Source organism: Periplaneta americana, chromosome 12 (genome assembly GCF_040183065.1).
Source record: "Periplaneta americana isolate PAMFEO1 chromosome 12, P.americana_PAMFEO1_priV1, whole genome shotgun sequence".
NCBI classification, from domain to species: domain Eukaryota; kingdom Metazoa; phylum Arthropoda; class Insecta; order Blattodea; family Blattidae; genus Periplaneta; species Periplaneta americana.
This window is the reverse complement of record NC_091128.1, coordinates 176,447,029-176,461,991: the sequence shown is the minus strand read 5'-3', so window position 1 is coordinate 176,461,991 and position 14,963 is coordinate 176,447,029. Positions and strand designations below refer to the sequence as shown.

At 37.0% G+C, this 14,963-nt stretch overlaps 1 protein-coding gene across 1 annotated transcript in view; it reads right to left on the bottom strand.

The window, feature by feature from the left end:
• Positions 1-3,835: 3,835 nt before the first annotated feature.
• The window catches only part of SCAP (SREBP cleavage activating protein), an 83,796-nt gene continuing 72,668 nt past the window's right edge, over positions 3,836-14,963 (bottom strand). The window contains exon 16 of the transcript XR_011335364.1: positions 3,836-3,975. The gene's annotated coding sequence lies outside the window, so the exon portion shown is untranslated. The remainder of the gene's footprint in view (positions 3,976-14,963) is intronic.

Here is a 14,963-nt window from a genome sequence, read left to right as displayed (position 1 = left end):
AAATGTACTGACCATTATTCCACAGTGGTGGACTGAGGTATTTATCATATCACATTTTTCTAGCCCATTACAATTGACCTAGTTTAATTTTTCAGCAGCGCTTTCAAGCACCTGTATTTTATCTCTCACACAACTATTATTAACATGGACAGATCTAGTAAGTAGCTACGGATTTTAAGGAAGGCATATTGGTACTAAAGTTTTTTTCGTCTCCTAAGAGATCCATCGCTTTCAGTCAAGCTTCAACCCACAAACTTCAGGGCCAATGGAAAGTAAGCAAACTATCAGGCTGCTAAGAACGAGAACCAGAAAGTTAGAAAAAAAAAAACAAGATATGACATGCAGAATCGATGTAACAAAATACAATAGTTAAGAGCAATGCTACTAAATATTGTGCGAAATAAAGTACAGAGTTAATGAACTGTTAGGAGCTGAAAATATTGAACCCCTTTTGTAATTTACTGCACGATATGATGCTGTTGTTGGTTTCTCGACGAAATGTGGAATATAATAGAATAAGTATGTGGTGTGGAATGCACACCCATCACCATGTCCGAACCATTCTCCAACTTTGATGCCCCACAATGCCCACACCATGCATTTTCGGACATGGGTTCCCTCTTAAAAATAATGTTTGCAACACCGCACAACATACTAAGTGTTGTTAGTATTGTTTTGAATCACCCTGTACAAGTATAGTCCACTGCTATGGAGTAACAGTTATTATGCCTGACTGTGACAAGAGTGGCCCAGGTTCAAATCTCATTTGAGATAAGCTACCTGATTGGGGTTTTTTCCCCGAGGTTTTCCCTCAGCCAATTGAATTAGAATTGCTGGGAATGTTCTGTGTTGAACCTCAGATTCATTTCGCTATCATTAAAATATCAGCCATCATTACCCTCTTCTCCGTATATATATTTTTCATAGTTTCGAGTGTGTTGCTGACTTACATATCGCAGTATTTGCATAAGTTCTGCAGAATTACAAAAATACCCAAAATCATAATTCTCATAATCATCTATCAGTTTTCTCACAACTTTTCCCAAAATCAATGTAAAAGTGCCCCCATTCCTTTCTTACATTAATGATCTACAATTTTGTGTCTATGTACTTGTCTTCAGATTTTATTTCAATCAAATTCCAGGCCATAAGCATTAAACAATCTTTGTCTAGGGTCTTCTACCACGTTAATCCTGGAATTAAGAATGAATCCGCCATCTCAGGCATAAATACATTAGGAGGCACTTTCTACTTGTTTTCTAATGTTGGCAACATAGACTGCAAACAAGGATTTCTGATGCTGATGGGCCATCTGTCAGTATTGGATTTACGAATGTCACCTATTGGACTTGGACAATCATTGCATATACTGTATAAGAAACACAATGGACAAAGCAACCTGAGTGCAAGGACCATTATAGGTCCAGCTCTCGAAAAGCCAACCCTAGCACCAGTTATAGTTTTATATATATGGTAGTCCTTTTGGAAATTATGTTGGTAGCAGTTGTCATTGTGAAGATGGTGATAGTACTGGTAGTAGTAAAATATCAGACTCAAATTGATGTAAGCGTGTTGTTTTAAGTGAAAATAAGCACACACGGTGATTGTTCCTCTTGGTTGCCACAGTATTGAGGAATTGCATTGACAATTCATGTTGTTTAATTTTCACATATCATCTATATTGTAAATTTATTTCAACTCAACAATAATAATTCCTTTCTACAATTCACAATTAACGCTCTTGGCAACAATGGGATTTGCTCTCCACACAGTATTCGTTAGTGCACTCCACTGACGACAATGACAATTTACTTGGATTATTGAGAACAACAATGAACTGTTAATCTTAACTAATATTCACAAAGCACTATTTACAAATCACAACTGTCAGTTCTCAGTTCTTCTAGCTCAGTCACTCGAGTTCACAGTATCTCGAACCACAGACCTTCAGAGACAGTCCACTGTACTCGAACTCAGGTCCCTCCAACTGCGGTCCACTGCACTCGAACTCAGGCCTTCGGATGCTGACACAGTTGCGGACGCACACTCGAGTCGAACTCCGGTACACAAGACTGGCTTGCTCTGTTCACTGGCTTACTGACTGAACTAATCATGAATCACACTCTGAGTTCCCTCGCGTTTCTTCTTTTATAGCCACAGCAACGCAGCCTGGAAAGTTCGAGTTATTTCGACGCGTGTGTCCGTTCTCGAATCATCTCGCACGCTGCTGCTCTTCAGACGGACTTCTCTAGAAGATTCGGGAGGATCCGTCCCTCCCTCACTCCGCAAGTAGCAGCTGCGCGCGCACTCTCCCCTTGTCGCGTTGACGTAATACACCCCTCTCTTCTCTCCGCCGCGCACCGTCCCTCAGTGCTCTCTTCCGGGACGCTGGTCGTGAGTTCGAATCTCACGTCGCTGTCACAATATGAACCTCCGAGGTTCTGGCTGACATGCACATATGCAGAATTTATCATGTACGATGCGAACGCCTGCCCACATCGCACGTCTACTGTATAAGCCTAGCACAGTTGCAGCATCACGACTCAGCTTGTCCCCCCTGAATTGTACGTAAACTAAGAAGTAATGTGACTAGATTAAGCTTACCTTTATTTACAGAAGGTGCTCAAAACGATGTCACTCTGCTGCTAGAGAAGCCTGGCACCTTTTGAACACATTAATAAATACTTGACGAATTTCGGCTGCCGAAATTGTTGAAATCACAATCACTGAAATGCTAAACGAGGCAATGATTTTCTCGAAACTCTTTCTAAAGCTGCTCCTATCTCGTATAATTTTTCCTCAGAACGCTTTTTCTATTATTATTTTTTTTTAATGTTTAACATGGATCCAGTCTCCTTAAATTATTCTAGTAATCCACATATTGTCGATTTATTGGGAAAATGTATACTGGGAAATTTATGTATAGAAACAAGCTCAAATTCCACATACGACTCTGTTCTTGCACAGTTTATAACACTATAAATACTCGTTGTTCCCTAGTGTATAACATATTGAACGAAACTATACACAATAAGAATGAACAAACGTGTACTCAATCACGCAGCAAACGAAAGTGAATAAGGTTGAGTAATACGCATTGTTTACAGCTAAGGCGCCTGCAAGACTAATCTTGTTACGAGAAATGGGGGAGGCCGCAGCTGCGCAATCGGTGAGTGCTGCCTCCCTACCAAGCTAATGCTTTCCGAGCAATGCCGGAGACCTTGAGTTGCGTCATAGTGAGAAAACAGTTATTATCAGGCAGTACATCTCACTTGACGTACTGTAAATGTCAGAGAAAGAACAAAACTGTTTGTATGCAACTTAATTCTGATTAGTGAAATACGAGGGTGCTTCAAAAAGTAAGGTAACAAGAGCTCTCATAGACAAACTTTATTTCACAGGCAGATATACTGATACACAGTAGCAGGGCACTGGTAAGCATTACTTTTCAACATAGTCACCATGCTTGTCCAAACACTTGTTCCAATGACATCTGCATCAAGTCCCTGAAGCTATGTCATGATGGCCATATCAGTGTTGAATTGCATACCACCTAAGTGCTTCTTCAATGGTCCGAAGAAATGGAAATCACTGGGTGCCAGGTCGGGACCATGAGGAGGATGATCCAATACCTCTCACCGGAAGCACTGTAACAATTCACGCCAGCTGTTGGCTGTATGTGGACTGGCATTGTCATGCACCAACATGATACCTGTTGAGAGAATTCCACGTCGTTTACTACGAATTGCCTCCTGCAAACGCCCCAGTGTGTGACAATAACTAGCAGCATTCAATGTTGCTCCCCTGATGAGGATATCAACCGGAAGCACGCCCTTGTGGTCCCAAAAGACCGTTGCCATAATTTTCTTTGCGGATGGAGCTGTTTGGAATTTCTTGCGAAGTGGAGATGAGTGTTTCCAGACATGGATGCTTGCTTCGTCTCCAGTGTCGCATGATGCACCCATGTTTCATCCCCTGTAATGATATAGCGTGGAACTTCCTTATAAAACAGCATCAAATGCATGAGCGATAATCCCATCCGAGTGACTTTGTGATCATGTGTGAGTTGCCTTCTTACCATTTCTATACCAACTCAAGTAACACTTCAGCTCCTACACACAGCAGATATAGAAATGTAGGATTTTAAAAAAGTTAGATAACTCATTAAACATACCCGTTTTATTTAATAAAACATTAATTCGAATATATTTTCAGACAGATTTAGATCTTCATGATATCTATACAATTTAATTGACACAATGTCAACAAAGTAGTCGTTCAATTGTTTACTGAGTATAATGCGAAAGTATGTGCAAATTTAATTGCATAGGGCCAGGGACAAGGTACTGTCTCTACAGTGACTTCATTATGTTCTCCAAAATGACAGGGAAGGGTGCATGAATAGATACTGGAATAACCTGAAAAATGTAAACCAACTTACTTGTTCAACATACAAATGCACCTATCATAAAGGCATCAGAAATGTGAGATGTGCATTTTAATTATTTAGAAAAACTTAAAGATTTTTCATTTCTACGAGGGGGATCCAGGAAATAACGACCGTTCGCGCATACCTGCCGCGCAGCTGACTCCCCTTCCTTGTTTGAAGGTCAACTGGCTTCCTTAACATGTGTTCTCATAATGTTGTGAGTACTGGTTGCAACAAGTCGCCATTGTGCATTTTGTGTTACTTCAAAATGAATGACGTCATTGATAATCCCGCCGACTGTGAGGTGAGGAGTGTGATTCGATTTTTGAATGCCTGACATTTGAAACCTGCAGAAATTTACCGGCAATTGAAAGAAGTGTATGGTGATACTGTAATGAATGAAAGAAATGTGAGAAAATGGTGCGAAATGTTCAACAATGGGCGAACAAATGTCCACGATGAAACTCGACCCGGACGCCCATCACTCATCACAGAAGACCTGAAGACTAAAGTGAACGACAGAATCTTGCAAGACAGGCGCACATCACTCGACGAATTGCATATTGCCTTTCCTGACATTTCTCGTTCTTTGCTTGGTGAAATTGTGTCGCAACATCTTGGCTACCACAAAATCTGTGCCCGCCCGCACACTGCTGCTTCAACTCGAGAATTGCTGGATCAATTCGGTTGGGAAATCTTTGATCACCCGCCCTATAGTCCAGACCTTGCTCCTAGCGATCTTCACCTTTTCACTAAGCTGAAAGACTTTTTGGGTGGTACGCGTTTTGGAAGTGATGAAGAGTTGAAGAAGACAGTGAACACCTGGCTTAATGAACTGGCGGCAGAGGAGTATAACACGGGAATTCTAAAGCTAGTGAACAGATACGACAAATGTTTAAATGTAGGTGGTGATTATGTAGAGAAGTAAAGGAAGCTTCAGTTATGTAACAGACTTTGTCTTTTCAAATAAATATATATTTTTTTAATTATTACAACAAAACGGTCGTTATTTCCTGGATCCCCCTTGTATTAGTACAAGACAGTTAATCTGAAAGCAGAATTGAAATAATTCCACAAACAAAAACGATCTGTTACTTATGAATCCAAAGTATGAAGTCACAATATTATTGTTAGAATGTTTGGACTTCAGCCCACATCCCTGCTTACACATCATACTGTAGAACAGATCAGTTAACATTAAAGATTACAGCTTCAACTTTATGAGGCACTTTCCGTTGAATTTGCTGTACAGTGTAACTTCGATTATAATTGTTAATCAAGTACCAAAAATTGTAACGGTTTTTCGTAACAACAGTAACTAAATAATTTAAACCTACGTTACAGAGATAATTGGATCTGAACGTTCAACTAGTTACGAGGATTGTTAAAAAACTGAAGTTTCCTACGAAATAAGTAAGTCAATACCTGTTTCCGAAAAGTTGGTCTTCCTATGTGTACACATCGCTTGTGACATTTTGTTCTGATAGTATGGGCAAAGTTGCTACCAAGACTGTATGAAGCATCAGTAACCAATACTTCAAAGCTTTGTTAAAGAGATACTTGGAAAAAGTTCAACCAGTTACAAGGGTTGTCCAAAAGCTTAGGTTTCCTACGAAATAATTCTGTACCTGCTTAGGGATAATTAATTTTCCTTTGAATCCTCACTGCTTGCGATTTGTGTTCTAATAGTATGAGAAAATTTACTGTCATAAGGGGTTGTTTGTCTGTAACTCTAGTTTAATAGCAATGCAATTTTACATTTTTTTTTTTTACTAATATGGTGCGTACTTGACTGTCATTCACCTATATGAAGCCAGTTGTGTAGATCAGTGATATACAATCTATGGTACGTGTATCCCGGGTTGTGTCGAGAGGTACGCATCCCACTGACCCACAACTACATATAAAAATGCTGACATAAAATCCCTAGACCAAAGGCTTAAGGAACTCCCTCTCCAACGAAGAAAAATATCAGGTTACTAGCTTACGCTTTGCAAATGTCCAAATCAATTTTTTTATTTTAGTAGGTCATTTTACGATGCTTTATCGACATCTTAGGTTATTTAGCGTCTGAATGAAATGAACGTGATAATGCCGGTGAAATAAGTCAGGAGTCCAGCACCGAAAGTTACCCAGCATTTGTTCATATTGGGTTGCGGGAAAACCCCGGAAAAAACCTCAACCAGGTAACTTGCCCTGAACAGAAATCGAACCCAGGCGCTCTGGTTTCGTGGCAAGACGCGCTAATCGTTACTCCACAAGTGTGGACCGTCCAGATCGACTGTAAATCGCAGAAGTCAGGACAAAGAAGTATGACGGCATCGTTCAAGTGTAAAACCACATCACATGGGGGGAAAAGAGCTGCAAACGACAGGGATGTTTACCTCCAGTTCCATACTGTTTTCGCTGTAAGAAAAATCCTAATGTAAACATAAGCACGTTGCTGTCATACCCGTGATTGGCTCCCAGTCGGAACACTTACATGACGCAGGAAAATATAGTTCGTATTTGGAAACCATAATCTTGTATTATTTGAAAATAAAAGATTGAATTCTAGTTGTTAAATACGATGAAACATTTAACTTCACTCATATGTAAAACACTATGTAAAAGAAAAGCTACTTTTATATTTTATTATGTACTGTGAACGCGGATGAATACCAACAGTAATACCGAGGTAGTCTGTTCTTGTAACAAGCTGGCGTCACTTGAGCTCGTAGTTGTTCACGTAAGCACGTGGTACTGAAGTATGGCTTCTGCACCCTGGATGAATGTGGTTATTAAACATAAGAGTGGAAACCCTCTGAAAAGCGGAGAAAAACAAATAGTCTTAAATGTATATAATAAGTTAAGTGAGTTTTAATTACAGTATATAAAGTAAATGTTTCCTAAGCAAATGAATGCATAGTAGTGAGGTTAGGCCTACTTGACGAGTAACGGGAAATGTTTAACATGAAACAGAATGTACAACAGTAGATGGGAACATGTACTGAGAATCTATGGCGCCAAACAGCGGCCAATGAAGCCTCACTTCAGTCACGTGCTATTGTTTACATTAGGATTTTTCTTACAGCGAAAAGATTATACAATGCGATTCTGATATTGTTAATGCCGCCCATGCTGCTATGTGCCAAGTAGAATGACTGGAAGTTCAAGAATAATGCCAATAACATCTGCTCAGCATGTTTCATCAGCATTCTATGTATACCATATTCTGCTATTTATTCATTCATGGTCAATAAACAATTACTTAAAGAAATGAGACTTATTTTGGGACAGCGACTGCACAGAATGAGGGCATAAACAAGATTCCATAACAATGTAACACACAGAGTGATTCACGAGGAGTCCACACCTGTGGAGTAACGGTCAGCATGTCTGGTCGCGAAACCAGGTGGCCCGGGTTCGAATCCTGGTCGGGGCAAGTTACCTGGTTGAGGTTTTTTCTGGGCTTTTCTCTCAATCCAATATGAGCAAATGCTGGGTAACTTTCGGTGCTGGACCCCGGACTCATTTCACCGGCATTATCACCTTCATTTCATTCAGACGCTAAATAACCTAGATGTTGATACAGCGTTGTAAAATAACCCAATAGAGAGAGATTCACGACGATTTACAGCCACTTACAGAGCTTATTTCCGAAGACATTCTGAACAAAAAATGTCATATAAACATGTGTTCTAATCTCAATATTTTCACAATTACATTAATTTGAAGTTGTTAGTAAACTACCTTTTTTCTTTAGTTTCAAGGGTAAAAGAATATTACAAATAGAGAATGAACTATTCAGAAGTACCATTTCTTTAATGTTATTAGCTAGTATTATGAAAAAAAAATCTCTCTCCCTCTCCCCCCCCCCCCTCTCTCTCTCTCTCTCTCTATATATATATATATATATATATATATATATATATATATATATATATATATATACTGTCGCCCTCGGTAGTGTAGTTGGTATAGCGCTGGCCTTCTATGCTCAAGGTTGCGGGTTCGATCCCAGCCGAGGTCGATGGCATTTAAGTGTGTTTAAATGCGACAGGCTCATGTCAGCAGATTTACTGGCATGTAAAAGAACTCCTGCAGCACAAAATTCCAGCACACCGACGATGGTGATATAACTTCTGCAGTTGCGAGCGTCGTTAAATAAACCATAATTTAATTTTAATATATAATATACTATTATGAAGCTAAAAGTGTGTTGTTAGTTGCTTTGTACAGATTTTGTTTTTCGATTTTTAACTAAAAATACATCATTCTTATGCACTTATCACAATTGCTACAAATCATACAACTTTAGGAACTTGATTCTTTACAGTTTAATCATAACGAATAGAAAGAAGTAGTGGTCGCACTCTGTTAATTCAAACGGCCGATACCACGCGGCGCTAGTGCAGAGTTCGCTCAGTCTGTTCCGTGTGTAAGTACGTAAATACATTTAACGTAAGTTGCACTGTTTACCTTTCGCTCCATATACGTACGTAACTGGCATTGTACTTAAACTATTTGAAAGAAAAACACATTCATATACATTACACTGTAAAACAAATAATAGTTTAATATGTAAAACTTAACTTAGGGCTGCTTGTAGGCGTGCAATATGTACTCACCAACAGTTACTTGTCCGACACTTTGGAGAATTTACGAGATGATTTGGCGGCTCTCGGAGTTCTCGTCGGATTTGTTTCGTCCGGAAGAAGAACCGACATTTCATATAGTGAAAAATTAGTTTCGGTATGATATCCATGGCATGATCCAAGCAGCATCCTGTTCCCGGTGGCTTAATTACAATTGAGGTAATACTGTCTATGCACTCGTGAAATAACTTCGCTTTCTAAAGCGCTGATTCTAGCTTTGGCTGATGACAGACAGACCTTAGAGCGCGTTAACTTCCGATTTACATATCTCAGTTGGTTTTTCAGATATGCTATTTTTTCTGAGGATCAGAAGCTACAGTTAGTTCTTTATTAGTAGAAGAAGAAGAAGATTGAATATCAACGTAATTTGGTTCACCTCTTGTTTCCGGAATATCTCTCATGGTTCTCTCAGGAAGATAATCTTCATTCTTTCTCTTTCTTTTACGAGGAGTTGTGGATTCTTGAATTCTCCGTATTAGTCGTTTTCGGGATTTGATAGGCGTTGAGAGGTATTTGGGCAGGTTCGGAAAAATATGAGAAACTGCACCTGGTTTTAATTTCCACTTCAGTCTCGGCAATTCAACTTTTTCGTTATTCACAACGAGCGCGTCTACTTTAACAATAAAATCGTCTGAGAAATGAGAGTCACAAATAGAACTCGTTCGCGACAATGGCCTGTCTTTTCTTGGGATCGCCCTTGACCATTTATAAAATTCGTCCTTGTCCTTGGGAGGGGTGAAAAAATGTTTATTGGCTGCCTTTCCGCCACATCCCGCCCTACAACCCGGGACAAAACACGAAGGCATTGCTTCAAATATAGCACGAGAAAAACATAATAATCTCGTCCTTTAATAAATAAATCGTGAGAGCTACTCACTTGTCACTCGTGTACGATTAGTTTACTGGCACTTAAAGTATTTAACGCACTTAATTACACTAAAAGAGCAAACGAAATGAACGAACACTCTACTGCTTCTTTTATGGATATTCGCTTCCAACTGAGCAATACCGATCGCAGCGCCACTAATTCTCTTGGTCACTGTCGACAATGCTGAACAGATAGGAGTGCGCACACTTCTTCTTTCTATTCGTTATGGTTTAATTATGCATCCTAATGTACAGTCTTGAGGAATTTACAAGAGTGGCGTGATTTGTAACAATTGTTGCGATAAATGTATAAGAAAAAAAGTACTTTTGTAGTTAAAAGTCGAAAAAAAAAATCTGTAAGAAGCAATTATGGAATTCACAACACATTTTTAGCTTCGAATACTAGGCTGATTAAAGATATGATACTCCTGAATAGTTCATTCTTTGATAGTAATGTTCTTTTACACTTAAAACTAAAGAATAATGGTACTTTACAAACAACTTCAAATTAGTGCAACTCTGAAAATATTGAGATTAGGACAAATGTTTATATGATATTTTTTTGGTCATAATGTCTTTGGAAATAAGCTTCGTAAGTGGCGGTAACTCTTCGTGAATCACCCTGTATATTAATAAAAACAAGGACGCTAGGAATAATTTTGAATACAAAGACGACATAATCGAAGTTACACTACATTTATAACACACAAACTCCATATTCTTCAGTCACCACTCTCAATACATCACTGACAGTTTCTTACAATGCTATTTACTCAAATTCTTAGGCAAAAATCTATTATTTATTTGTGCTTGCAGAGTAAACAGAAACAGCCAATTACACTGTGAGAGAAAATATAATACTCTATAATTTGATTCTCACGGGACAAAGCACACTTTGAATATCACACGCACGTTCCCAGAAGTTTATTCTTCACACAAGAAATCAGTTTTCTTTTTGTCATACTGCTACAGTGGTTTTGAACCGTGAAGCATGCATGATATCAAAGCAGCAGGTAAAGCCTGGACTTGGTTTCTGATATTGCGAACTTATGACAAAATTAGAGTGCAGAAAATGACTTCATCTTGGGAGGAAAAACGAGTGAACCTTTTGTACTTTCATATGTACAAAGTCTATTACAGCACTGTTGCTACATACTAAGTAAGAGGGTGCCATAAAATGCTGATGGAGTTGTAGTAAATACTTTGAAGAATTGAGGGGTTCAGAGCACAAATCAAGTCACTCCACTCTTCATATGAATGGGGTTAAGATGTACATTTCAAAGTGACAAAGCATGGAGTTACCACCTTCAAGAAGAATGTAATACCGGTAAGTAAGAAGTTATTTACTTCCAGAACTGAAAATAATAATTATTATATTACGATACAAGGTTGGGAAGTGCTTTTTAAAAAATCGAGGAAAAGTTTCAAAAACGAGCAGAGAGAGTTTTTCGATTTCCGAGATTTTGTAATGCGCTTCATAAACGTGTAACATACAACATTTTTTTGCACGGCAGTGTTCACGTAAAAGGAATTATCCCACAAAAGCAAAATTTTTCAGAAACAGCTATAATTAAATTTTAGCATATTATCATTAGGTACTTTATATGAAGGAATGTAAACATAATTTCACGTTTTTTAATTAAATTTTAACTACCGTAATTACAACTAAAAAGTGATATTTAAAAAATGAGGGTTAAGCCCTTTTACCTAAACACCATCGATATTTTAAAAATTGCAAATACAATATATTTTGCATTCAAAATTTAGAGCAATATTATTCCAAAATCTTCACAAAACTGCACTGTAATGGTAATTAAATAACAATAAGTGCACTGTAATGGGTCTATTTCAGTATAGTTTTATGTTATGAAGAATGGTTTCCATAGCAACAAGTTTCTGTGCTGAATTCTAATTTTCAAGGCCTAACAACAATAGCTGTAAATACAGCAAAAAAAACACGATCGTGCAAAACATTACATGTGTACCACATTTGCTGCCTTATAGGACAAGCTTCTTCCCTCCTAATTTTTTTCTAAAATAGAAGTGTATTTGATATTTTGAAAGTTGTAATTTCAACTGAAATTGTGATCGAAGTTTGCTAGTCTGTGTTTATATAAGTACTATGTACTAATTTCTTTTTTCTCTCCAAAATGTTTTCCACTAAAAAAAAAGCGTACGTTTTATTGCCTGGCAAATACGATATTTCCACTCCCATAGAAAGTAGAACTATGCAACTTACACTCTGAACCCCTCAATCAACACCAACGCTCTATTTTCACAGGACAATAGGTTTACTGTGTCACGTAATTCAATGCATCTGTCATTAGTGTGTGGTAATCTGATACATGCTATTCCATTACTCTACTTGTTTCCTGTTGGTATCTACTAGAAGTTACCCCACTTCGAACTATGTGCAACACAGTTATTTACATTAAGCTTGACAATATAGTGATGCTCATGTTCATTACCATCAAAAGTCACTGATTCTTGGTTAGAATCTGTTTTATTTCTATACCATTAATCTCGAAATTTCAGTTGTCTTTTACATTTGAAATTTTGGTGAACAAAATAAATAAAAATTGACATAACATAAAGGATCTGTAATATTCAGAAAATGACTAAAAATTCTTAATACAGTATTCAAATTAAAATCTGAAACGTTGGTTTTAGTGTCAATCATATTTTTATTTGTTTATTTATTTATTTATTTATTTATTTAAAATAGGAGAGTTTTTTACTGAAATAATTTACATTTACAAGTTCTCTTCATGGACAATCTGTTGTACATAAATAAATATGTATGTGAACTGATAACGAATTTTTTGATAAGCTAATATAATGTATATAACCTAAACGAAACGAAACACGGGAATTTTACTTGAAGCAAGTAATGAGAAGCATTTGGAAGTAAATCCCGAAAAAAACAAAGCATATGATTATGTCTCGTGACCAGAACATAGTACGAAATGGAAATATAAAAATTGGAAATTTATCCTTTGAAAAGGTGGAAAAATTCAAATACTTTGAACAACAGTCCCAAATATAAATGACATTTGAGACGAAATTAAATGCAGAATAAATTTGGAAAATGCCTGCTATTGGGTGGTATGCATAAAGTTGTAGTATTACCTTTTACTTTGACTGTAGAAGATACTAGAAGTATACAAGCAAATACTTCGTTTTGCATGCATAAACCTGATACTACTATGAAGTATGTAATAGATGGCAGTAGTATAAACTATTAAGTGTATTCGATTATATTGATTATGGACAGTATTTAGGGTTTATCAATGAAGATTCGTTAGTTTTCGCCTTCCATGAATTTATGTTAATTTCTTGGTGGAGGAAAATGATTGTTGCTCTTAAAATTTAGTTAATTTAACAAAAAAATGGGCAATTACGATGAAGTGGGACATGTAAAGAGACAGAAGGAGAACAAACAATTGAAACTCGTATTTTACGTAACTGGCCATGTGTATTAAATCAGTAGGTCTTGTAAAAATAAAAATGTATCTACTGATTATTGCCAACTGCATTTCTGTCTGATGGCATTAATCTTGAAATAATGCATTATTATACTAAAGAAGAAAATATTTCATTGAACTGTACTACACGGGTAACAGACCAATTTGCTGAATCCTGGAATATATTTATTTTTTTGTAATTATGAAATCATATTTGGACTCAAAATTAGTGTTCTGCAAGACATGTAAATTGTCACATCCTTGCATTCTAGATGATATTTATACAAAGTCATAAATATTCGAGGTTAGAGCATAATTACTGTAAACAATGTAAAAAATGCCATTTTCCTATAAAGGATTTTTTTATCTATCAAATCCTACTAATAAAACTGTACATACAGACTACAAATACAATTGAAAGGATAATTCCAGCCATGGGAAATATGATTTCATTAAAAATAAATTAATAGAGAAATAAATGACTTCACTAACATAAAAGCACTACAAAAATGGACTCAAAGACTGGTGTAGAAAACATTACGTGCTTCATACAAGCATATGAATAATAATTAAAAAAAAACTATTCACATTTATAGGTCACCTACATACTATTGTTTTAAACTTACTTCTGTAATTGCACAGAATCTATAATTAGAGGCAACCATACACAATCCGAGACTGTGAAATGACCGGTTTCGTTACATTAACTAGAGGAAATCACTGGGAGGACTTTGTCAACATATCATACTGAACAATAGAACTAGAGCAAGGAAAATATGGGTTAAATGATCCCAAACGTGACCACTGGAAACGAACCAACCGTAGTGTACTCTAGTATTGAAAACAGAATGGCATATAGTCGACCTCGTTGGCAAGTTGGTATAGCGCTGGCCTTCTATGCCCAAGGTTGCGGGTTCGATCCCGGGCCAGGTCGATGGCATTTAAGTGTGCTTAAATGTGACAGGCTCATGTCAGTAGATTTACTGGCATGTAAAAGAACTCCTGCGGGACAAAATTCCGGCACATCCGGCGACGCTGATATAACCTGTGCAGTTGAGAGCGTCGTTAAATAAAACATAACATTTAACAGAATGGTATATCAGTAACTGTCAGTTAAAGGACAATTCAGGTTCGTTACATTAACAAAAATATACACAAGTATTTGTTTATGTATATTCCATTGCTGCATACTGACTAAGAGCAACTAGTTGTTTAAAACCTCAGTATTACTAAAAGATGTTCCTGTCCAAAAGCTATTAAAGATGGAGTAGCATATAATCACATAAATAGCGTGCTATTTGTAAATGTTAAATGCAACTTTATTGTAGTCACGCAATTTTTCAAGTTGCGCAACTAGAAAATTCCGTGCAATTGTTGACTTATGTGTAAAAATAATGTGAAATTGTTATACAATTAAAACTGCAAGCAACTGAAGTTCCACCGTAGACGAGTATCTTTACTATCAATGTAATCATCATCATTCTACCCTTACTCCTCTTCATCATCATCAAAATATTATCTTTTTACCACAGTATTATTGAAAACTCACTAGCGAACAATGAAATC